Source organism: Mustela erminea, chromosome 16, assembly GCF_009829155.1.
Source record: "Mustela erminea isolate mMusErm1 chromosome 16, mMusErm1.Pri, whole genome shotgun sequence".
In the NCBI taxonomy this organism is placed as follows: domain Eukaryota; kingdom Metazoa; phylum Chordata; class Mammalia; order Carnivora; family Mustelidae; genus Mustela; species Mustela erminea.
In genome coordinates this window covers 60695251-60722799 of record NC_045629.1, presented here as the reverse complement: position 1 = coordinate 60722799, position 27549 = coordinate 60695251, and the positions used below count along the sequence as shown (strand labels likewise).

Here is a 27549-nt window from a genome sequence, read left to right as displayed (position 1 = left end):
GAGAAAAACAAATACCATATGATTTCACTCATATGTGGAATTTAAGAATCAAAACGATGGACAAAGGGGGAAAAAATAGAGGCAACCCATAAAACAGACTCAACTTTGAGGACAAGCTGAAGGTTGCTGGAGGTAAGTGGGGTGGTGGATACTAAAAAGGGCACTTATGATGTTTTATGTAAGTATTGTAGGTAAGTTTTGAATCACTAAATTCTATATCTGAAACTAACGTTGTGCTTTTTGTTAACTAACTAGAATTTAAATAAAACCTTGGGAGAAAAAACAAATTAAAAATTAAAAAAAATTAAAAATGTGAAAGTTATGGTTTTGGGAAAGACAGACTCCCCAATTTATTAGAGATAAGAGTTTACAATCATAATTCATCACATTGAAATGTGAGTTTTCCACCAAGTTTGAATATACTCCAAATGTTTTGATTTATGTATTTTCAGCAGAGAAGGTCAATATGTAGCATTTTCTACTACTCTTCTTTTCAAATGCACTATTTCATGTTTCACAGTGCTTATGATGGTCAGATTTATGTATCCACTTAGATAGACTTTAGTACCCAGTTATTTAATCAAACACTAATTTTGGTGTGGCCATGAAAGTATTTTGCAGAAGTGATTAACAAGCCCATCAGTTGACTTCAAGTCCTTCATGATTAGGATAGGCCTGATCCAGGCAATTGAGGACCTTAAGAGTCTTATCTTAATCAAGAAGACAATCTGCTTGTGGAGTGAATGGACTGAAGATTCAGCTCCTACCTGAGAGTTTCTGCTTAGGTAGCTAGCCAAAGATTAAGTCAATTCCTTGCAATCAATCACATGTATATGGTGAAACCCTGATTGATACAGTGCTCTTGCATTTTGCTTGTATTTTGTCAAAGTCTCAAGAAAAGAAAAAAGAGCATCAAGCACATATCCTTCTGATCCTGAATGCTTAGCTGAAAGTTAATCACCCTGCTCTCATTTTCCTAAAAAGAACAGCTCCCCCCCACTCTTCTACCTTCAACCAATGCTTACAACTGCGTTTTCCCAACCTCCTTTAGTCAGTAAAATTAAGACTTCATTGTAACACATTTAATTTACCAACAATAATTATTTATTCTCAAACATTAGTTCATTAATTAAACTTTAGTTTTATTGTACAAATAATTTCTCTAAGTCTGAACGTAATTTAGGTAACTTGAGTTTATATATACAATAAACAAGTTAATCTACAATGTTTTTAAATCCCTTTGTTTGTTATATAGATCTTTAGAAATGAAAACCAGAAAAAAATAATAACCTTCTTTGTTGGCTATCTCTTTCAGTATCAGTGTGTTTTATTTTAGAGAGTGTTTTACTCTCAGTGTGTTTATTTTAGAGAGTGTTTTACTCTCCAATTCCCATACCCTGTACTCCCCAGTTTTCAAATGTTCCCCTCCAATCTTCCATATATCTAAAACCAGCAAGTCTTTCTCTAGATGTAGAAGAACTTTGTGCTCGCTTCGGCAGCACATATACTAGATGTAGAAGAACTTTTTGTGTTACTGTTTTACATAATAAATGTAAACCATTTTCATTTTGAAATGTTATATAAGAGTGGAAAGAACAGCAACTCTACACATACCCATGTGTAGGTATGCTCTCTCTCTCTCACACACATATCCATTTCGACTATATTGCATATAAATATACATAATTTTATATCCTGGCTTTCCTTTTAACTGTTTTATAACCTTTATCTCCTGTAATTATAGGTTATTCCTATAAAATAGCTAATGGTTGAATATTTTATCACATTGACATATTTTATTTAACCCCATTTTAGTCCTATTAAATCAATGCTTGTTTATAAATCTTTCTTTTCACGTCTGATATCTCTTTTGACTTAATTCTTTAATAGAATTTATGTTCAAGTAGAATAAATATTTTTAGGTGTTTTAAAAAATACCTCCAAGCTCATTTTCAGGAACTCACTAAGATCTTTTAATTCCACTAAGGATATATAATTTTAGAAGTTACTCCATATAATAACATAAATAAGATAAAAATAAAAATATGTTTATAAAAAAATAAAAATTAAAAAAATTAAAAAATTAAAAAATACCTTATTATACTTATACTTATTTATAAAGTCACTAAATAATGTATAGTTTTAGAAGTCACTCTAAAGAATGATTGTAACAGTATTAGAAGTTGCAACATGCACTTGAGGACTTTGTAGTTCCCATCACTTTGACTAATTCACTAAAGAGGTTACAGCACCACTATATAACTCACTATAAAGAAGATGAAATGGAATTTTCCTGAAAGCTAATGCAAAGACCATTTTATTCAGAGAGAATAGAAGGTGATCAACAATTTTGAAGGATCTGTAAAAATTGTGAATATGATTAAAGCACTGAGACTGAGGCAAATCTTCTCTGGTTCATGAGGAAAAAAAAAGTAGGTACTTCAACTCTCCTTTATCAATACTCAGCTTGTCCGCTGTTGAGTAAAAATGTACTCACATAAGATTTTGATGAGGGATGTGATAAAAAAAAAATATTCTTTCTGATACTGATGAGAGTCAAGACTATATCTGTATTTTAAGTGTCTTGCTCAAGTGAGACATCTTAAGAAAAGATTTAGAATCTTGAGTAGTTTTAACATTTCACTTCTTTGCTGAAAGTTCATTTAATTTTAAGCATAAAATCAAACTATTTTATGAAATTATTCAAGAGCTTAAATTTCAATATTTGGGAGTTTTCTTCATTTACTACAGAGAGAAACTGAGGACTATGACTGGACAAATTTAAAAAGAAAAATGTTAATTCAAACCAAAGTTTGAATTAGTAACTTTTTCACTACTATTTGAAGCATCCACTTTTCTAGTTTTGCTTACTTGTTACTTTGTTTACTTAAAAATAACTAAATCTTCATCTATATTTTACCAGAATATCAATATCCATTTATGTTTGCTTGCTACCTTCCATAATGCCATATAAATCTGAGTTAGATGGGGTAACTGGTGATAGACATTGGGGAGAGTATGTGTTATAATGAGCACTGAGTATTATATAAGACTGATAAGTCACAAACCTGTACCATGAGACAAATAATACATTATATGTTAATTAATCGAGTTTAAATTAAAAAAAAAAATAAAATAAAGCAACCTCTCCAAAAAAAACCCCAAAACAAAATCTAAGGTAGAATTTTCTAATTCTGTGACATAAAGAATAGGACAAATTATGTATGCATAATTTTTGAAAAATACTAAACACACACACACACACACACACACACAAAGTTGACCAAAATACTGCTCTAGAATCATTTGGTCTAAGTCAACATATTTTTTTTCCATATTCAAAGTTTTAAAGCAGCATGTTTTAATCTGTGATAAGCATTTTCCCCAAAAGATGGCTTCTCATTTTATTTAGACTTATTTTATCTGAGGTCATGTTCCCTGGAAAAGAGACTCAGACAGAAGAAACTCATTTGCAGAAGGTTTATTGGGGAAAAACTTAGTTATAATATATATAAGAGATTATGGTAAACGAGGTGGAGTAGACAGAGAATTGAACAGTGATTAAGCTGCAAAAAACAATCCTACAGGTAGTTCAGAAACTAGGATAACCATTCAGAGTTGGCTTTCTAGGTATAGGAGCCAGGTTTTCCTACCCCTCTACAGCTTGCCCTTTCTACTACTAAAATATAACCCGCATGTGGGCTGACTCTGCTGAGAATAAAATTCTTCTGATGGTTCCCTCAGTAATGGCCAAATTAAAAACAAAAACAATTTTTTTGGAATTCTGTCTCATTATTTATAAAATGAGTAACTGCACTATTTAAGCAAATTTTAAAATCACAGGGCTTTTTTTGGTTTTATTTTGTTTTGTTTTCTAAATTAGTGGGGGTAACTTTGAACTGTTTGTAAGTTTTTATTTTACTTATCCTACGTTTTCTGAGTATCTAATACATATAAAGTGGTCATCAAAAAGTAAATATATAAAGTATAAAATATAAAAGTATATAAGGTACAAAAAGGCAAAGCAATGCTCATGCTTTGGAGTTGTTATGAGAAGACAGGATTGTTCAAATAACTGATACACTGTACTAGTTATAATTTAAGAGTTTTTATAAGTCAAGTTCTTGTTTGACTTCTTAAAGAATGAAAAGAGTTTTGAGAGGCACAGATAAAAATGAAGATGATTCTAGTCAGAGTGAAGTACACTAGAAAGAAAAAGAAATACCAAAGTGCAAAGCATATTTTTTTTTTTTTTGGAACAACGATTATACCAATTTAATGAAACATCAGGTATGTGAACAAAAATAGTGAAAGATTGCTAGAAAGTTACATTGTTCCGTCCTCAGATGTCAGACTAACTCTGCACTGAAGCCTTGGGGGCGTAAAGGAGAGTGATGCTATAGTTTCGCTATCAACAAACCCCTCCTCTATCTGTTCTTGCTCTAAGACTCCACAGCAAGCTAGCCAAGAGTCTCATCCATTCGAGCTCCAAAATATATTTCAGATCTGACCACTTCGCACCACTTTTACTACCACAAACACAATTCTAGTCCTCATCTTCTGTCATCTTGACTGTGGTAGTAATCCCCCAACATGACTCAGTAGGTTAGCCCTTGCCTCAGTATAATGTATTCTCCAGTGAGCTGGCAAAGTCACTTGTAAAAACTGAGGGTTGCAGAAGGGGGGTGGGGTGGGATGGGGTAGCCAGGTGATGGGCATTAAGGAGGGCACATGATATGATGAGCACTGGGTGTTATATGCAACTGATAAATCATTGAACCCTGCATCTAAAACTAATGATGTATTCTATGTTGGCTAATTGAATTTTAATTAAAAAAAAAAACTAAAAAAAAAAAAATCAGATAATTTCACACTCCTCATTCTGAAGGCTTTCAGTGACTTTCCATGACACTGAGACTTTAAAAGCCAAAGTCTTGACCTGACCTGCAAGGCCTCACAGGATTTGTTTCCTTTCTTATCTTCTTTCTTAAAATTCTCTCTAATTATTTTTTCCCTTGTTCATTGATCATTCTGGGTATCTTACACTCTTCAGATTTATTACATTTGAGACTTTTGTGGCTTTCTTTTCTGAACACTGATGGTCACGTGGCCTTCTCATCTATTTTGTCTAAAGCACTACCTTCACAAAGAAACCTTTGCTAAGTGAGCATCCAAAATAGCTTTCTTCTGATCATTTTCAATCATATCTCCTCTTCATGACATCTTTATCCTGTTTATTTGTGTTTATTTTCCGTCATACCCCAACAGAAGGTAAGCTTCACAAAAAAGTCCTCACTGGTTCTCCATTATATAAACAGCATCTTGAACAGTAGATGAGTTTTTATACAGAGGCTAAAGATTATTAGCAAATGATAATACCATTCATTACCAAGTATATTCCAAATTGGGATATTTCACAGAATCTTAAAAATTGTGAAAATAATTTGAGTCCCTTGATAAATTATCCAATCAAATATGAATCCTTAGGTTATCTAGAAATGTGAATCATTATGGTTGTCTAGAGGTGACTTTCTTTTTTCTGTTTTGTTTTGTTTTGTTTTTTAATTTTTTATTTTTTATAAACATATATTTTTATCCCCAGGGGTACAGGTCTGTGAATCACTAGGTTTACACACTTCACAGCACTCACCAAAGCACATACCCTCCCCAATGTCCATAATCCCACCCCCTTCTCCCAAACCCCCTCCCCCCAGCAACCCTCAGTTTGTTTTGTGAGATTAAGAGTCACTTATGGTTTGTGTCCCTCCCAATCCCATCTTGTTTCATTTATTCTTCTCCTACCCACTTAAGCCCCCATGTTGCATCCTCATATCAGGGAGATAGTTGTCTTTCTCTGCTTGACTTATTTCGCTAAGCATGATACACTCTAGTTCAATCCATGTTGTCGCAAATGGCAAGATTTCATTTCTTTTGATGGCTGCATAGTATTCCATTGTGTATATATACCACATCTTCTTGATCCATTCATCTGTTGATGGACACTTAGGTTCTTTCCATAGGTTGACTATTGTGGACATTGCTGCTATAAACATTCGGGTGCACGTGCCCCTTTGGATCACTACGTTTGTATCTTTAGGGTAAATACCCAATAGTGCAATTGCTGGGTCATAGGGCAGTTCTATTTTCAAAATTTTGAGGAACCTCCATGCTGTTTTCCAGAGTGGCTGCACCAGCTTGCATTCCCACCAACAGTGTAGGAGGGTTCCCCTTTCTCCGCACCCTCGCCAGCATCTGTCATTTCCTGACTTGTTTATTTTAGCCATTCTGACTGGTGTGAGGTGATATCTCATTGTGGTTTTGATTTGTATTACCCTGATGCCGAGTGATATGGAGCACTTTTTCATGTGTCTGTTGGCCATCTGGATGTCTTCTTTGCAGAAATGTCTGTTCATGTCCTCTGCCCATTTCTTGATTGGATTATTTGTTCTTTGGGCATTGAGTTTGCTAAGTTCTTTATAGATTCTGGACACTAGTCCTTTATCTGATATGTCGTTTGCAAATATCTTCTCCCATTCTGTCAGTTGTCTTTTGATTTTGTTAACTGTTTCCTTTGCTGTGCAAAAGCTTTTGATCTTGATGAAATCCCAGTAGTTCATTTTTGCCCTTGCTTCCCTTGCCTTTGGCGTTGTTCCTAGGAAGATGTTGCTGCGGCTGAGGTTGAAGAGGTTGCTGCCTGTGTTCTCCTCAAGGATTTTGATGGATTCCTTTCGCACATTGAGGTCCTTCATCCATTTTGAGTCTATTTTTGTGTGTGGTGTAAGGAAATGGTCCAATTTCATTTTTCTGCATGTGGCTGTCCAATTTTCCCAGCACCATTTATAGAAGAGGCTGTCTTTTTTCCATTGGACATTCTTTCCTGCTTTGTCGAAGATTAGTTGACTGTAGAGTTGTACTGTAGGGTCTACTTCTGGGCTCTCTATTCTGTTCCATTGATCTATGTGTCTGTTTTTGTGCCAGTACCATGCTGTCTTGATGATGACAGCTTTGTAATAGAGCTTGAAGTCTGGAATTGTGATGCCACCAACGTTGGCTTTCTTTTTCAATATCCCTTTGGCTATTCGAGGTCTTTTCTGGTTCCATATAAATTTTAGAATTATGTGTTCCATTTCTTTGAAAAAGATGGATGGTACTTTGATAGGAATTGCATTAAATGTGTAGATTGCTTTAGGTAGCATAGACATTTTCACAATATTTATTCTTCCAATCCAGGAGCATGGAACATTTTTCCATTTTTTGTGTCTTCCTCAATTTCTTTCATGAGTACTTTATAGTTTTCTGAGTATAGATTCTGTGCCTCTTTGGTTAGGTTTATTCCTAGGTATCTTATGGTTTTGGGTGCAATTGTAAATGGGATTGACTCCTTAATTTCTCTTTCTTCTGTCTTGCTGTTGGTGTAGAGAAATGCAACTGATTTCTGTGCATTGATTTTATACCCTGACACTTTACTGAATTCCTGTATAAGTTCTAGCAGTTTTGGAGTGGAGTCTTTTGGGTTTTCCACATACAGTATCATATCATCTGTGAAGAGTGATAATTTGACTTCTTCTTTGCTGATTTGGATGCCTTTAATTTCCTTTTGTTGTCTGATTGCTGAGGCTAGGACCTCTAGTACTATGTTGAATAGCAGTGGTGAATTGAGGTATGTGCCCTCTATCCCTACGCTTTGAAGAGTTTTGATCAGGAAGGGATGCTGTACTTTGTCAAATGCTTTTTCAGCATCTATTGAGAGTATCATATGGTTCTTGTTCTTTCTTTTATTGATGTGTTGTATCACATTGACTGATTTGCGGATGTTGAACCAACCTTGCAGCCCTGGAATAAATCCCACTTGGTCGTGGTGAATAATCCTTTTAATGTACTGTTGAATCCTATTGGCTAGTATTTTGTTGAGTATTTTCACATCTGTGTTCATCAAGGATATTGGTCTATAGCTCTCTTTTTTGATGGGATCCTTGTCTGGTTTGGGGATCAAGGTGATGCTGGCCTCATAAAATGAGTTTGGAAGTTTTCCTTCCATTTCTATTTTTTGGAACAGTTTCAGGAGAATAGGAATTAATTCTTCTTTAAATGTTTGGTAGAATTCCCCCGGGAAGCCGTCTGACCCTGGGCTTTTGTTTGTTTGGAGATTTTTAATGACTGTTTCAATCTCCTTACTGGTTATGGGTCTGTTCAGGCTTTCTATTTCTTCCTGGTTCAGTTGTGGTAGTTTATATGTTTCTAGGAATGCATCCATTTCTTCCAGATTCTCAAATTTATTGGCGTAGAGTTGCTCATAGTATGTTCTTATAATAGTCCATATTTCTTTGGTGTTAGTTGTGATCTCTCCTCTTTCATTCATGATTTTATTTATTTGGGTCCTTTCTCTTTTCTTTTTGATAAGTCGGGCCAGGGGTTTATCAATTTTATTAATTCTTTCAAAGAACCAGCTCCTAGTTTCGTTGATTTGTTCTATTGGTTTTTTTTTTTGGTTTCTATTTCATTGATTTCTGCTCTGATCTTTATGATTTCTCTTCCCCTGCTGGGCTTAGGGTTTCTTTCTTGTTCTTTCTCCAGCTCCTTTAGGTGTAGGGTTAGGTTGTGTACCTGAGACCTTTCTTGTTTCTTGAGAAAGGCTTGTACCGCTATATATTTTCCTCTCAGGACTGCCTTTGTTGTGTCCCACAGATTTTGAACCGTTGTATTTTCATTATCATTTGTTTCCATGATTTTTTCAATTCTTCTTTGATTTCCCGGTTGACCCATTCATTCTTTAGAAGGATGCTGTTTAGTCTCCATGTATTTGGGTTCTTTTCAAACTTCCTTTTGTGGTTGAGTTCTAGCTTTAGAGCATTGTGGTCTGAAAATATGCAGGGAATGATCCCAATCTTTTGATACCGGTTGAATCCTGATTTAGGACCGAGGATGTGATCTATTCTGGAGAATGTTCCATGCGCACTAGAGAAGAATGTGTATTCTGTTGCTTTGGGATGAAATGTTCTGAATATATCTGTGATGTCCATCTGGTCCAGTGTGTCGTTTAAGGCCTTTATTTCCTTGCTGATCTTTTGCTTGGATGATCTGTCCATTTCAGTGAGGGGAGTGTTAAAGTCCCCTACTATTATTGTATTATTGTTTATGTGTTTCTTTGATTTTGTTATTAATTGGTTTATATAGTTGGCTGCTCCCACGTTGGGGGCATAGATATTTAAAGTTGTTAGATCTTCTTGTTGGACAGACCCTTTGAGTATGATATAGTGTCCTTCCTCATCTCTTATTATAGTCTTTGGCTTAAAATCTAATTGATCTGATATAAGGATTGCCACTCCTGCTTTCTTCTGATGTCCATTAGCATGGTAAATTCTTTTCCACCCCCTCACTTTAAATCTGGAGGCGTCTTCGGGCTTAAAATGAGTTTCTTGGAGGCAACATATAGATGGGTTTGTTTTTTTATCCATTCTGATACCCTGTGTCTTTTGACAGGGGCATTTAGCCCATTCACATTCAGGGTAACTATTGAGAGATATGAATTTAGTGCCATTGTATTGCCTGTAAGGTGACTGTTACTGTATATGGTCTCTGTTCCTTTCTGATCTACCATTTGTAGGCTCTCTCTTTGCTTAGAGGACCCCTTTCAATATTTCCTGTAGAGCTGGTTTGGTGTTTGCAAATTCATTCAGTTTTTGTTTGTCCTGGAAGCTTTTAATCTCTCCTTCTATTTTCAATGATAGCCTAGCTGGATATAGTATTCTTGGCTGCATGTTTTTCTCATTTCGTGCTCTGAAAATATCATGCCAGTTCTTTCTGGCCTGCCAGGTCTCTGTGGATAAGTCAGCTGCCAATCTAATATTTTTACCATTGTATGTTACAGACTTCTTTTCCCGGGCTGCTTTCAGGATTTTCTCTTTGTCACTGAGACTTGTAAACTTTACTATTAGGTGACGGGGTGTGGGCCTATTCTTATTGATTTTGAGGGGCATTCTCTGAACCTCCTGAATTTTGATGCTCATTCCCTTTGCCATATTGGGGAAATTCTCCCCAATAATTCTCTCCAGTATACCTTCTGCTCCCCTCTCTCTTTCTTCTTCTTCTGGAATCCCAATTATTCTAATGTTGTTTCGTCTTATGGTGTCATTTATCTCTCGAATTCTCCCCTCGTGGTCCAGTAGCTGTTTGTCCCTCTTTTGCTCAGCTTCCTTATTCTCTATCATTTGGTCTTCTATATCACTAATTCTTTCTTCTGCCTCATTTATCCTAGCAGTGAGAGCCTCCATTTTTGATTGCACCTCATTAATAGCTTTTTTTATTTCTACTTGGTTAGATTTTAGTTCTTTTATTTCTCCAGAAAGGACTTTTATATCTCTCGAGAGGGTTTCTCTAATATCTTCCATGCCTTTTTCGAGCCCGGCTAGAACCTTGAGAATTGTCATTCTGAACTCTAGATCTGACATATTACCAATGTCTGTATTGATTAGGTCCCTAGCCTTTGGTATTGCCTCTTGTTCTTTTTTTTTGTGTTGAATTTTTCCGTCTTGTCATTTTGTCCAGATAAGAGTATATGAAGGAGAAAGTAAAATACTAAAAGGGTGGCAACAACCCCAGGAAAATATGCTTTAACCAAATTAGAAGAGATCCTAAATCGTGAGGGGGGAGAAAGGGGATAAAAAGAGGTTCAAAAAGGAAGAAAGAAAAAAAAAGAAAAAAGAAAAAAAATAAGAAAAGAAAAGAATTTAAAAAAAAGAAAACAAATAATAAAAATATAAAATAGAAAAAATATATATATTAGATAAATTAGTTAAAAACGTTAAAAAAGAAAAATGTAAAAGTTAAAAAAAATTTTACAAGAAGGCAAGAAAAAAAACAAAAAGTGAGAAAGAAAAAAATTAAATTAACTGCAAGACTAAAAAAAATCTAGGGAGAAAGCCATGAATTCCGTGCTTTGCTTTCTCCTCCTCTGGAATTCTGCTGCTCTCCTTGGTATTGAAACCGCACTTCTTGGTAGGTGAACTTGGTATCGGCTGGATTTCTTGTTGATCTTCTGGGGGAGGGGCCTGGTGTAGTGATTCTCAAGTGTCTTTGCCCCAGGCGGAATTACACCGCCCTTACCTGGGGCCGGGTGAGTAATCCGCTCGGGTTTGCTTTCAGGAGCTTTTGTTCCCTGAGCGCTTTCCGTAGAGTTCCGGAGGACGGGAATACAAATGGCGGCCTCCTGGTCTCCGGCCCGGAGGAGCCGAGAGCCCAGGGCCCCACTCCTCAGTGCGCCCTCAGAGAACAGCGCCCTGTTAGTCCCGTCTGCCTGACCTCCGGCCGCGCTCCGAGCTCACCAAGCCTGCGACCGGTTCAAGGTAACACCGAGCTGCGAGCTTACTGTCGGCTCTGTCTCTGTATCCGGCTTTCCCGTTCCAATACCCGCAAGCTCTGCGACACTCAGACACCCCCGATCCTTCTGTGACCCTGCGGGACCTGAGGCCACGCTGAACCCGCGTGGGCTTCACCCCGGTTTAGCCTCTGGAGCGATGTCCCTCAGCGGAACAGACTTTTAAAAGTCCTGATTTTGTGCGCCATTGCTCCACCGCTTGCCGGGAGCCGGCCCCTCCCCCCGGGGCCTATCTTCCCGTCGCTTTGGATTCACTTCTCCGCTGGTCCTACCTTTCAGAAAGTGGTTGTTTTTCTGTTTCCAGAATTGCTGTTCTTCTTCTCTTCGATCTGCCGATGGATTTTCAGGTGTTTGCAAACTTTATATAAGCTATCTAGCTGATCTCCGGCTAGCTGAAGTAGTCTCAGCCTGCTACTTCTCCGCCATCTTGACTCCTCCCCCTAGAGGTGACTTTCTAATGCATTTACAAATATTAGTATTCATAAAAAAATTAAACTTCGAACAAAAGTGTGCAGTTTTTAGACCGTCTCTCCTGAAGGATTTAGAAATGATGTAAAATAAGATAAGCTTTAGAGAGGAAAAAATATAAATAAACAAAAATTTGATTTTTTAAACCAAGTTCTATAAACCATCTAAAAAGGACAAAATGACTAGTTCAACTATAAGGACTTAAATGTTAGTGGAGAATATGTCAACTTATATAAAGAATATACATAAAAGCAAACTATAACTTATGTAAATAAGCACAAGAAAAGTCATAGAACAGATACTCGCAGTGCCCATCCAAGCTCTGACAAGAATGTGTTCAGTGTTAGCTCTTTAGTCATGTGGGGTTCAAAAATACCTCTAAAGAATCTTTTAAATGACTTATAGGTCAATCTTGCATTCATAATAATTTCCTTAACACTAACTGTTTTCATATTGTCCTAACCAAGCAAAATTTGGCTTATTTTCCTCTATATTGGAACACTTAGAGGGATTGAATGGGTTACTTATACTGAATTAAATATTCCAGCACCGGTGACACTTACATATCTTATTGTAAATTAATACACTGGCATTAGACTTATATGCTTATTTTATGTAAATACACTTCTGAGCAATGAATTTTCCCTTTGTGTGCTGACAAAATCAGTTTCTAAGCCAGAGGGAAGATCCAGGACTCTGGCAAATCTACCGAGGTAATGCAGGCCACCTTATGGGCTTTTTGGAAACATTTTTAAGGTCTTTGCCTCGGGGCTATTGACTTTTGCTGAGTATGCCATAGCATTTTCTTATTTTAAACTCTATAATATCTCTTCTTTTTTTTTTTAAGATTTTATTTATTTATTTGACAGACAGAGATCACAAGTAGGCAGAGAGGCAGGTGGGGGGTGGGGCGGGGAGGAAGCAGGCTCCTTTCTGAGCAGAGAGCCCGATGTGGGGTTCAATCCCAGGACCCTGGGATCATGACCCAAGCCCAAGGCAGAGACCCTAACCCACTGAGCCACCCAGGTGCCCCTCTTCTTTAATTTTTAAGACTGCCTTTCAATAGCAAAAAATTATATTTTAAGTAATCTCAATATTTGAATGTCATGCTATAGTTCATAATAATGAAGAGAGTTTTAGTTTACTTTATTCATTCACTCATTGAACAAATATACTCTTATTCATCTTCAAATACAAGATAGACATGATCCCTGCACTGACAGAATTTGTGTTTCAGTTGCATAGGTGAGAGTTAAACTAATTACACAAATACAATTTTAATTAAAAATGTGATAAGTCTTATACAACGGAAGTACTGGGGTGGTTAATGATATTTTAGGCTCCAGGAACTGTAATTTCAAAACCTTTGTGTAGGCAAGAGCACAGTCTATTTGAAGGACTGAAACAATATTAGCTAAATGGAGGAAAGCTAGGAAGGATGCATTTAAAATGGCTTCTACGAGTAGAGGGAGGAGTCACTATAAATTGAAAAATTTAGAAACATGTGAAGCTATAATAGTGAAAATGCTTTGAATTTTCTGATTTCCCTCTCCTAACTTACATAGCATTTAATGACAAAATAATGAGTCCCAAAGATGCCCTTATCCATGTCTCTAGAACCTGAAAATATGGTACTTTACATGTAAAAGGGACTTTAAAGACATAAATAAAAATCCTGAGATGGAGAAATTATCTTGCTTTATCCAGATCAACCTAATATTGACACAAGAGTCCTTATAAGAGGGAGGCAATAAAGTCGATGTTATAGAGAGAGGAGATGGGCAAAGGAAGCAAGAGTCGGCAAAGAAAACACATTTTTTTCCCTAGAGTCTCCAAACCTTGAAGGATGAAGCCCACCACTACACGAAAGACTGATTTTGTAGTTCTAGTGTCCAGAACAGAAATATAATAGTAATATACATAATAAATAATGACTGTTTATTGTTTTGAGCCACTGAGTTTGTAGTAATGTGTTACAGTAGCAATAGAAAACTAGTACAAATATTTAATATTTGCTCTTTATTGTTAAATATGGAGTGTTTTATATCATTTATTATAGTTAACCCAAAATAGGATGTCAATGCCCAGGGGCAAAGAGCCCTATTTCTGACTTCCCCATGGCTAAGCCATGTCCGTAACATATTACATGATTTACTTGCTAATCAATTTAATGTAATAAATTAAAAATTTTTAAGTTTCAAATATGTTAAAATTATTGTTCTGCCTCAAAACCGATGTTGAGTTCTTATTCCACTTCTAACTTTTATTAGGCATATAAGGTTGTCTAAACTAAAGAACTTCAGGCTTGGACCAGAATGAAGGGCTCTCTTTGCCTTTTTATTTATTTATTTTTGGCAAATACCTTTTATAGAAGTTTCCCACAACTATTGATGTACCCAAAATTTGTCCTTCTGTTCTTCCTAGTAGTCCTACTTCTAGAATCTGGTCACATTTATTTCACTTAGACTTAACTTTTCTAAGATGTATGACTTCAAACAAGTTCATTGATCTTAGTTTTTTTTATCTATTAAATATAATTCAAATTTTTGTCCCCGGCTTGAGATGGCATTTAACTAACATGGTACTCGTCCAGGTTCTCCCTCCGCCCCTCGTCACATCACATCATTCCACTGCATGACTCACTTATCGGGAACTTCGCTAGACAGGCTCTCCTAAGCTATCACACCTGAGACTGTTTTACATCCCAGAAAATAGAGATAAAGTCAGAAAGCACGTATAAATGAATGCCGATATTTCAGTGTCAGATCAGTCCTATAGAAGAGAGCATTTTGGAGAGAGTATTTTGGTGTACTTCTGAGTTTTACACCAGACGAAGTGATAATTCTTCCAGAGGCATTAATATTGTCTCCTTCCATTTCACAGTCAGTACTGTGTCTGTGCACTGCAATTTCATGAGACAGACACTTTCAATGTCAGCATCACCTACTGTTCCTCTGACAAGTACCTAAAATGAACTAAATATTAGTTATCGGTACTAAACAAGATTAATGTTTCTGACTGAACTGATGCGAAATAAATATGAGTTGTGGAATAAAGGGTAAAGGGTACAGAACAGAGTGTATTTGTAGCATTCATCCTTATCGAATGTTGCCGAGCTGGTATTACTTTTATAAAAGTTCAGCAGATGTGAAAGAAGAATCCCCACCTTGCTCTCCGTATGTGTGTCTCAATTTGTCACTTTCATTAATGTAGTGTAGAAAAAGTACGGTGTCTATTCATTTTACAACCTCTTGCCCATTTCAGCAAAGATAAATGAATTAATTTTCTTTATTCCGAAAACAAAACCCAGGTTTGTTAATGAGATTTTGAAGGGTCTGTGGTAACTCTAGGTCTCAGCAATGATAAGCATTCCCAAGCCAGAGCGGGGAGAGTGTTCGAACAGGACGTGGTAATTCTTCCAGGCAGATAGAACAGATAAATGCCTATAAGCTAGTCTAATCTGAATCTGACATGAATTCAAACCATCTTTATTGAAACCTTCTCCAAGATATCTCATGGCTGGTACAAAGAATACATGATATATTTTGGGGACTTCTATAGCCGTGCCACACTGAGTAAAATATTTATATTCACATCATTTTTGTAATGACTGCAACTGAGTAATATTATACCTTTTTAACTCAAACTACCTCTCTGAAACACACAATAATTAAAAATGGTGTATCGTATATAATTTCATACTTTGGAAACCATTGGATTTTCCTTGCCATAAATAACATGCCAAAAAATTGCTGATTTAATGGTAATAAAATTACAATTTTAAAGTAGCTGGCATATGTTCCAGGCTTTGCTGTTACCTAATCCTTATTTATGTTTTTGCAACTGTCAACCGTCAAGGGGTAAAACTGCACCACACAGATAGGACTACAACTATAATGCAACCCAGCATCGTGGGTTTCTAATGGCCAATAAACCTGATTTATTAAACAAACTCTATTAATGTTACACCAGGGATAAAGCGATTATGGAGCCCTTTACATTGTAAGACTATATAATTATCATTTCTTCTTTAGAAAAGAGCCACATCTTTATAAAATAGTCACCAGCCTCTGACATGCTGGGCTGTGTAAAACTGATAATGAGTTGAAAATGAAGACTGTCAGCAGTATGTTCGCCAAAATAGTATACAAGCCATTTGAATCGAAACAATAATAAAGCAATCTTTTTCCTCTTTCAGAAGGAAATTACTATTTAAATCTCTAGAAAATATTCCTAGAACTAGTGTAAACCAATAGAAGTATAAGGTTTTTAAACTTAAAGTTTAGCATAAGTGTCTGAAATAAATGTCAAGTATTTAAAGATAAATATATCAAACACCACTTTTTTTAAAATACAGAGGACAATAGTTTTTTAAAACCATGGAAAATCAAACTTTAATTTGTAGTGATCATATTCTTTTCTAAGGAATAAGATAAGATTGGAGAACTACAAAGGTATAATTAAAATTATTTAATATAAATGCACACCAATATTTATATATTCACAAACTTTGTTTTCTACAGATACATTGGAAGAATACAAAAAAGGAAACTATTATCATCTTCATCAGTGTATTTCTAAACTGAAATCATGCTCATCTCATTGTTTTTGCATATTCAGAGAAGAGGTTTGCTAAGAAAACCAAGTTTCTTTCCACTTTGTAGTATAAAATATCTTCCTTCCTCCATATAACTTTATTTATTTTGGAAGGTTTTGACTGACCCTACTAGACACTGGGATGGGTCTGTGGCCAATGGCTGTTTAAACAGATCTGTTCCATCCTAGTGGTAATACTGGTTATTTCAGAGTTGGATAAGTCATCCCAAACCAGCTAATAAAAATTTTCTTTTAGATATTTTGGTCATTAATACCAAGGGCATGACTTTTCTTCCACTGCCCAATAAATATTTAGCCAAAATACTTTATTCCTCCTTTCATCAAAATTTTTGCAACATCATCATGAGTGGAATTTATTGTATCACTTCTTAAAAAGAGGCTTAGCCAATTCTGACGCTAAGCCTTAAGAGGTCTTTAAAGGGAACTTTACTCTTTCATGCTTCTGCCATCTGTATTAAAAGAACATGCCTCGGGGCGCCTGGGTGGCTCAGTGGGTTAAAGCCTCTGCCTTCTGCTCAGGTCATGATCCCAGAGTCCTGGGATCGAGCCCCACATCGGGCTCTCTGCTCAGCAGGGAGCCTGCTTCCTCCTCTCTCTCTGCCTGCCTCTCTGCCTACTTGTGATCTCTGTCTGTCAAATAAATAAATAAACAAAATCTTTCAAAAAAAAAAAAAAAAAAGAACATGCCTCAGTTAGTTCATAGGTCTCAGAAGGAAAAGGAGTGGCAAATGGTGTTACACCCCTGAGCTAACTATACTTGATCACAATGTCCAGCCACCGCAGCCTGGAGCAGAATCATATCAACTGACCAGCAGAATTATAAGAAAATGTTTATTGTGTACTCTACTGAAATTTTGTGTTTGGTGATTCACTAGTAGTAGCTAACTGATACAGTGGCTCAGATGAGAATGATAACAGTGGTGGTGAAAAACTTGTGGTCAGATTTTAAATATCCTGTCAAAACAAGAAAAAAATATATGGGGACAAATGAAATATATGAAGACATACGAAAAAATATATGAAGACAAATGAAAAGGATGACTCTAAAGCCTTTGCCTTGAATAACTGCAAGGAAGGAGTTATAGTTTACTGAGATAGTAACTGAAGGTTAAGTATAGAGCATATTTTGAGAGAAAGAAATCAGAAATAATATCTTATAACTTAAATTACTATATGAGCCTGGAATTCAAGATAGTGTTCTCATGAGAAATAAAAAGAAATAAGAAGCTTTTGGTATTAAAATCATAATATTGAAGGTGGTGACCAAAAGAATGATTGTTTGATGGACAGTAGGGAGAAGACCAAGGTCTCTAAAATTAAGTTTTGAAATAGGAAAAATAAAAGTGGAATAAAAAATAAAATAGGAAAATAAAAGTGATCAAAAGAGCAACAAATGAAGTAGAAAGAAAATCAGGAGGGGTTGGTTTCCTGGAAGCCAAAGGAGGAAAATATGTCATGGAGATTAAGTAATTAGGTGTGTTTGATGTGGTCCGTGGGTCAAGTAGGATCATCTTTGGGTATGGACTTTAGATTTAACAAATTGGAAGATTTCATATGTTTAACTTACTGTACTTGTGTGGATTCTTTTTAAAAATTCATCTAACAAACATTCTAAATATTATTTTGAGTTATTAATACCACCAACACATATAGTACAACACATATAGTACATAATATATGTACTATGTATCACCAAGTATATATAAAATACACATTTACATACACACACACACACACACACACACACACACACACACCCCTATATATATACACTAAATGCATGATGAATTCTCAGCATTAAAATTTGTTTGGAGCAGCTATGTTCTATGATTAGATAATTTTTATTTAATTCAAAACACATTTATTTTGAAATTATTACACGCACATGTAAAAAAATACATATATCTATCTCCTTAACTGATTGGTATAAATACTTCTTTCCAATAAGAATGGAATTTTTATTTATTTTTTTAAGATTTTATTTATTCATTTGACAGACAGAGATCACAAGTAGGCAGAGAGGCAGGCAGCGAGAGAGGAAGGGAAGCAGACTCCCTGCTGAGCAGAGAGCCCAATGCGGGGCTCCATCCCAGGACCCTGAGATCATGACCTGATCCAAAGACAGAGGCTTTAACCCACTAAGCCACCCAGGTGCCCTTGTAATTTTTATTTCTAATGATAGCCAGACTACACTCAGAAAGAATGAAAGATGTCTGATTGGCTGACTTTTCCATTATTTCTCATTTTTTTAAATTTTAAGAACATACAAATGTTCTCTTGAGGCATCATGGTGTTTGCACCTATGACTAGCACATCCCTTAGTTTTTTGTTATGTGATGATTTTTTTCCCAATTGATAATTCATTTTATTAATCCAACATTTATGGAGTTTATCTTACAGTAGTTAAAAACACAGAGTATGGAGTCAAATTGCTTGATTTTGAAATTTAGTACTAATCTTCAAGATTCTGTCCTTTAAAGTCCATAAATATAATTGGGGCAATATTCATACTTCCCTTATACAATCATTCTATTATTGAACTAAGCCATCTTAAATCATTAGTATGGTGTATGGCCTATTTCAAACACTGAAACAGCATCTATTATGATTATTATTAATTCTAGTATTATGTGCAAGAGCTATGCTAACAATTAGAAATATAAAGAATGTAAAATATGAGGAAACTTATAATTTATCTTATCAGGATAAGGATATCAAGGAACTTATAATTTACTAAGAAGACAGATATGAAAAGAAATAAAAACCAATGCCTCAACAAATATTTAGTAGTAGATGTGTGCTCAAAGGATGGAATAGTCATAGTCAAACTCCTACTTAAATATAAAGAAAATCTCAGAGATAAGAAACTTAAATTTTGCCTCTTCTGATGTTGCCTCTGGTATGTGTTTTCTTTGTTGTCTAAATTGTTCCTATATTTTTGTACATAGAATCAGTAAAAAATAATAAGGAAAGGGAATCAATTTCTATTACGTACCTGTCATATGTTAGACAAAAATAATGTTAAGTACCTTGCATGCACACCTCAATTATGTAACGATTATATGATGGAGTATTCTATTTCACAGGTTACTTTCACTGATAAATAGCTATTCCTTCAAAAGGATTCCTTCTATCTTAGGCATGTTTTTAAGAACTTTGCAATATATTAATTAATTTAATCCTCAAATTATATCAATGAAATAAAGTATTATTTTATGGATTAGGAAATTGTTATGCCCCAAAGTTTGAATACATTTTCTAAGGCCTTATAGACATTATATGGCTGATTTGGAATTTGAAACTCTAAACAAGGATTTTTTGGGCTGAATTGTGTTCCCTCAAACTCATATATTGATGTCCCACCCCCACTGCCTTGGAAGGAGTTGGTATTTGGAGACAAGGCCTTTAAAGAAGTGATTAAGTTAAAATGAGGTCATTTGGGTGAAGGCCTAATTCTTTATGACTGCTGTTCTTATAAGAAAATGAAAGAAACACGTGGCATGCATGCACATTAAGGAATGAACCTGTGAAGGCACAGCAAGGAGGTGGCCATCTGCGAGCCAAGGGGAAAGAAGAACTCAACCATGCTGCCATTTGATTTTGGAGTCGTAACTTCCAGAACTGTGAGAAAACAAATTTCTGTTGTTTAAGCCACCCACTCAATGGTACTTTGTTATATCAGCCCTAGAAAACTAATGCAAAGTGATTCTCAACATGGTCCTATTAACATCTGGTTCCAACAGAGGACTATCCTGTTTATTGCGGAATGTCCAGCAGCATATCTTGCTTCTATCTCCTTGATATCAGCAGTAACCCTTCGATTGTGATAATCAAAAATGTTTATAGACATTACCAAATTTCTTTGAGATGTAAAGTGGCCCCTGGTTGAGAACCAGAAATGTACACTGAGAAAGCACACAAGACTATCAAGGAATTTTAATAATTTTCTTCAACCAAAGTCTTATTATACTATGTAATGAAGCTAGGACAAAAACTGAGGTTCATCTGACTCCAAACTAATGTATTTTTCCACAAAATCTATTACTGTTGGCAAGATTATAAGTGGAGGAGGAACTGGGTTAGGATGGGGCCCAGTGGAGAATGAGCGGGACTGAAATATAACTTGAGAACATCTACCTTGATTCAGAAGCACTGTTCAATAAAGCCCTACTGAGAATCCAGGTAAACAAAACTGGAAGCCCTAATTTTTGAAATTAAGATTGATGAAGATCTTAATTGGAACTCATCATCTCATGAAAATATCTGTTGATCTGCCTGTCTTGATTGTTACTGCTATTTTTTCTTTGAGCCAGACAATGTCCACTAATCTTTGGAAAGGTAAAAGGAGTTTCAAGAAATCAAAAATATACCAGGCAGTAGACGGGGGGAAAGATGACCAGAACTGAAAGCATGTTGTTTATTTTTAGTTATTTGATTGTCATATTGTACCCTAATTATCTCCTTAGTTCTCTCTGCCTCACTTGACTGTGACTCCTTGCCATACAGGATTATGTCTTCTATTTTTTTTTTTTTTGCATTCTTAGCACTTTGTACTATACCTGTCATATAATCTAAACTTAATAAAAATATTCCAGTGATTAAATAAGCCCAAGGACCATCCTAGTAAAATGCCATATGAAGACATAAAGAATCTACACGATTTAAAAGTGTGAGCTTACAAAGTAAGAATTTATACAAATATGTGAAATAGCTAGAAAAAATATAACAAATATCTAAATTTTATAGTCCAATCTAATTTGTCAGTATTTCTATACAGACCTTGATGAACTAACCATTGGAAGTTCAAAATTGAAAGGGTCTTGTTAAGGCAGAAATAAAGAAAGCTTACCAATGTTTTTTTTTATCTAGCAGTGTCAGCTTGGCTCATTTTTTTCTGGCATTTTAATGCAAATTTGTTAGAAAAGAATGTAGTGTTCAGATGACTGCAATAATTTTAATTATGTTTGGCCTGCAGCACATAGCTGCACAGTGAGTGGGAGTAAGCACTTCTTAAATTTCACAATGAGTTTTCTGAAAACTGCATTGCAAAAAATACATGTAAATATCTGAAATTAAAGAAGACTATACAAACAAAAAAACAAAATATTCAAAAGAACATGTTTTGGAGGCTTTAAGAGTAAAGCAGAAAATATTTATAGTTAAATGTGGGAAGTAAAAGTGACACAGGCAAGAAATAAGTTTACAAGATAAAAAGAAACATATAGATTTCTGGGACTATTGCTGTAGTACCATAAGGATGAACTCTCGTATAATTATTAGTTTAAAATGGTAGACATACTACCGCCTATGTTTATGCTTTAGATCTTAAAGAGTTTGAATTGTTACATTTGAAAAGGGTCAGTTTAAAAATATTTTGTTCCATTCATTGTGGGCTACTGTGGAAAGGAAGAAACTATCATCTTGTATCTTAAAATTAATTCTCTTGTCTTCATCTGTTTATCAATTGGGATCTTCATATCCTACAAGATTATATTAGATCAAAAGTAAATACTGTCTTATCTCTAATAATAACCATATGAAAAAGTGCCTCATTTATCTGTCTTAAAGTGGAAATAATTTAGCTCAAAAACAAATATAATAAAATATTTTGAGGGTCCAGATATTGACTGGTCCACTATAAATTGCCATATTTTGTCTTGCCCCTATTTCATGCTATAATGACTTTTCGTACTCTAGACAAAGATCTAATTAAAACAACTGTTTTTCATGGAATTAGATAGGAAATTAATATTCTCATAATAGAAATTTAAAAATTCTTTCTGTAAAATATGCTTTAAATTATATGTCATCTTTGTGAGGGAAGTCATGGATATATAATATAAATATTATAATAATGTTTAAAAATAATTTAATTATAAAAAAGGAAGCAGCTTTGATTACACTAAGGACAAGTAGATATGTCACTGAAAGCTTCACTTTGCCATTAGTAATTTTCATGGTTTCAAAAATTTCCATTTTATTAGCCAGAAACTACTTATTCTTTGGCACTAATGCCTCACTATGGTTTTTGTCACCAATGTTGCTATGATAAAATTAAAAAGATCATCATTATTAAACATGTTTTGTATACATTTGAATTCTAATTAGGCTCTAAAGAGCCTAATATATGCCAATTTATTAGTATGTCAGTAATCCCTATAGACTTGAATGTTCTGAAAAAAAGTGATAGAAGCTATCACAATGCCGAAAGAATTTTTATTTATGAACAATATTCTTGAATGTATTGCCATATTTTCTTTCACTTTGACTTTTTATTTGTATCCAGGAATAAGGTAATTTTAATCAAAACCATCTGAGACTACATGCTAATTTAGCCTCACACTGAACCCATAAACAGAACAGGGGACTGATGACAAGGCTGGAGTTAAAATGTTCTTTAGCCACTTTGAGGATGAGCTTTGCTTTACTTGTATGAAAACATCACAAATTGTTATTATTATTTAGCACAGACTTATCATATTATAATGGAGCCTAGTATACAGACACCTGAGCAAACTGCCATGTTGTGGATGACTCTTTGCCTACCCCAACTCTTTTCTTTATTTAAGCAGGAATTATGAGAAGAAGCTAATAGAATATCTTAGAATATAGATGATACAATAACTATATTGAAAATATAGAATGAAGTCAGATCCTCAATCTTATAAAAACTGTAGCTCATGTTGAGCTCCATGCCTGTTTGAAAAGCTGTCACATTTCCAAACGCACTGTATTTCTCTTTCCTACTTGACTTCTCTTTCCTACTTGACTTCTCTTTCCTACTTTCCTACTTGACTTAAATTTTTAAAAATTTTTAAAAGATTTTATTTACTTATTTGAGAGAGAGAATGAGAGAGAGAGAGAGAGAGCGCACGTGCACGAGAAGGGGAGGGTCAGAGGGAGAAGCAGACTCCCTGCAGAGCAGAGAGCCTGATGCAGTACTTGACCCCAGGACTCCAGGAACATGACTTGAGCAGAAGGCAGTCACTTAACCAACTGAGCCACCCAGGCTTCTCTTCCTTGACTTTTCAAAAGACAGAGCTGCTGTTCAGCTCTGACAATGTAATTAGCTTCACATTGCAATTACTTATACATGATGACAGCTATTGGTACCCTGAAACAGCTTCCAAAGTGCTTTTAACAGTTTACTTTTACAATTTAGGCTTCCAATTTTATAGTGACCTCACCTCCCGCCATGCTCAGCAAAAGGCATGCCTTAAAATTCAAGGGCTGAAAATAAAACAAGTAACATTAATTCCACAAAGATGGAAGATGTAATTAACTTTACTGTGAATCAGTAAAATTGAGGCATAATCAAAATACATCACAAATCCTGCTTAACTTCATTGTACTGTACAGGAAAGTTATGTTTTGAAAGTCTTTTCAACAAAGTCATATTTTTATCAAATTAGCCTGTCATTGAATCAAGCTGTACTAAATGGATATGTAACATTTTAGATACTAGTATTATAAAACGACTATGAAAACCACAACCCTGGGATCATAGTGAACCTTTTATTTTTCGAATTGTCCTTCAGACAAAATTCCAGTGTCCATCAGACAAAATTTCACACAGGTTTCAAACAGTGATTGTATCTTTATTTGAATCTAGAGACCCATAATCTTTAGACTAGCTTGAAATCAAATATCTTATTTGGTGATATGTTATTGCTTATCTGTCATTCCTGGATTATGCTTATTATGCCTTATAGTTTGTTTCAAAAAGACTATAATTTGTAACTGAAGTAAATAAAAAATAAAACTGCCACTTTATTCCACTGAAGCATAATTGAAATCACTTGGAATATTGTTTATGATGGAGAGCCATAAAGTATAAAGTCTATTTTTCACAAAGTTTAATACAAATGAAGTAAATCCACTAAAAGCCATAAATCTTTAAATTTTATTTTTTCATACTATTTAAGCCTTATGCCAATACATATGTGTGTGTATCTGATCTAATTTAATCATAAAATGCTCCAAACTATAATCCCATCAGAATTTTAAATCCTCTATACTGTAGTCCTTTATTAGAAGTATCACTCTGAATGATTCTCCAAAACTCACTACTTTAAAAAGAGCTTCAGAAAAGAATATAAAGTTTATTTTATTTTATTTTATTTTAAAGATTTTATTTATTTATTTGACAGAGAGAAATTACAAGTAGATGGAGAGGCAGGCAGAGAGAGAGAGAGAGAGGGAAGCAGGCTCCCTGCCGAGCAGAGAGCCCGATGCGGGACTTGATCCCAGGACCCTGAGATCATGACCTGAGCCGAAGGCAGCGGCTTAACCCACTGAGCCACCCAGGCGCCCCAAGAATATAAAGTTTAAAAGAAATTTTATCCAGAAAAAAAAATCCAGAAATATTTCATCTAGGGAATTTGTCACTGAATATATGTGTATCTATATGGTGAATTACAGTGTATGCTCAAATATACTTTTAATTGAGGAATAAACAAAAAGCTTCACTGGGACCACAGTGTATCAAATTTATCACCATAAAACATTAGTAAGCTTGTTGTCATTCTTTATCTGTGAATTATAGGACCCCCATCTCTCTATTGACATACGGCAACATAACTTTCAGTACTCTCCTCCATTTTCCTTTCTTTTATAATTCACACTTTGTTCTTAGAGCCACCCAGTATTAGATGCAGCAAATCTTGAGTCTACTAGCTCTTCATAAAATTATAACTCAAATATAACTTAAATTATTATTTTTCAAATATATACATATACTGAACATATATCATAAACGTATGTATGTGTATATTTATAAATTTCTGTGTTCGTTCAAAGAAGAGACACCTCATAATCATAAAATCTTATGTTCATATATAGGTTGGGGCAATGATCCATATTTTGTTTACATTACACATGATTCCAAAATCCATTACTAAAGCTTTTAAAAATTCGAGTATTAATACTTCTAATTTGTTTTTACTGTTTGCTCTCAGTACATGCATCCCGAAAGTATATGTTGTTGAAGAAATCTATGCTCTTCCTCCATTTTTATTTCTAACTGTAGAAACTTCACAATGTTAGACCTGATAAATGCCTAATAAATTGATACGTGGGTCTGGGTGCCTAAGATCTCCATGTACTAAGAAAGAATGTTACCTAAGAACATGGGATATCTCTCCCGTTTATTTGTGTCATCTTCAACTCTTTCATCAGTGAATTATAATATTCAATGTACAGGTCTTTCACCTCCTTGGCTAAATTTATTCCTAAGTATTTTATTATTTGGGTGGAAGAATTAGTATTATGAAAACGTTCGTACTATCCAAAGAGATCACATACATGATCAACTAATTTTTAACAAGGGCACCACGAACACAAAATGGGGAAAGAATAGTCTCTTTAATAAATGGTCCTGGGAAAGCTGGACATCAACAAGCAAAACAAAGAAACAGGACACTTATGCTACTCACAAAAATTAACTCAGGTGGATTAAAGACTTAAATGTAAGATCTGAAATCATACATATATATATACATACAATGGAATAATATTCGGACATTAGTAAAAAAGAAGAAATCCTGCCATTTGTGACAACATGGACGAAGCCAAAGGGCATTATCTTAGTGTCGTAAGCCAGACAGGGAAAGACAAGTACTGTATCATATTATTCTATGTAGAACCTTAAAAAAATGTAAAAAAAATGCCAATTTTATAGAACCAGAGAATAGACTTGTCTTTGCCAAGCACTGAGGAGAAGGGTATGGGGAGATTTAGGTTAAAGGGTATAAACTTTCAGTTAGAATAAACTCTCAGGATGTAATAATGTACAGCATAAGTTAATAATAAGGTATTATATACTTCCAAATTACTGCAACCACAAAAAAAGAGTTAACTGTGTCAGGTTATGAATGTTTTAATTATTTCCATCTTGATACTCATTCCACGATGTATATGTAAATCATCATGTTGCACACTTTAACCATATACAATTATATTTGTCAATCATTCCTCAATAAAGTTGGGGGGAAAACAATGTTGTATCCCATAATGAGATATGTTACAATTATCAATACCTTAGTTCCTAATGGTAAACTCTTAAAGAACTCTATGGAGGAAATCTGCTTCAAAACTTGGTAATATACCTATAAAAATCCCGAATCCGTAATTAGTGATATTGGATGAATTTTTTACTATGTAGGTTGAACTTCTCTGACTGAGGCTGGGTACTTCAAATGCCCTAGACTACCTTATTTCCAAATCATCCCAGTGTTGATAGCATTAACATAAATTAATAAGCCATTGTATAGAGACAGCAATTCTGATCAAACATGGAACATCACATTAATCAAGAAAAACATATAATACATAGAAATGTCCTGAAGACAGTGTATGTACTAATCTCCACTAATTATATATTTTCTGAACCAACCACACATATCTGGAGGGGAGAGCTGGGAGAAGAGGGGGCCTAATCACTGGCCTATTTGCTTTGAATTCCTTGAAATTTTAATAGATTTGAAATTCCATGCTTATTCTGTAAGTAAAGGCCTGTGATGCAAGTAGTTTATAGAGATTTCAGGAAATTAAAAAAAATAATAATGTATTAAGCTTAATACAATCACAGCATTCAATGTGTATTTCCTTTTCATCGGGAGTGTGCCCAGTGCTGTGGACATATAAAAATGAAATAAAATATGATTGATGTTTTAGAACAGCTAGTGTAGAGGCTATTACAAATGTTCAAAGGGAATTTTTAGGTAATGGACTTCACTTAAGTCATTATATTAAAGACTAGGGAAGTATGATATCAGAAACAAAGTTCTTATCTGACAGCCAGATATAGAAGCTTAATGAACAATCCCAGGGGGCTTGGGTGACTCAGTGGATTAAGCATTTGCCTTCAGCTCAGGTCATGATCCCAGCGTCCTGGGATGGAGTTCTCCATCAGGCTCCGTGCTCAGTGGGGAGTCTGCTTTTCCCTCTGCCCCTCCCCCCAGATCATGCGCTCTCTCTCTCTTTCTCAAAAATAAATAAATAAAATATTTTTTAAAAATTTTAAAAAATGCTACAATCTCAGATAAATAATTGAAACTCTCCTAGCCTGTCTTCACATTTTTAAAATCAAC

The 27549-nt window shown here is 34.9% G+C and overlaps 1 long non-coding RNA gene across 1 annotated transcript; it reads right to left on the bottom strand.

The window, feature by feature from the left end:
* Positions 1 to 2: 2 nt before the first annotated feature.
* LOC116575403 lies at positions 3 to 8185 on the bottom strand. The gene is made up of 4 exons (XR_004279756.1): positions 8176 to 8185; positions 7047 to 7051; positions 4911 to 4917; positions 3 to 103 (listed from the first exon to the last, which is right to left on the bottom strand). It is a non-coding gene; the product is annotated as an uncharacterized LOC116575403 (long non-coding RNA).
* Positions 8186 to 27549: the final 19364 nt, after the last annotated feature.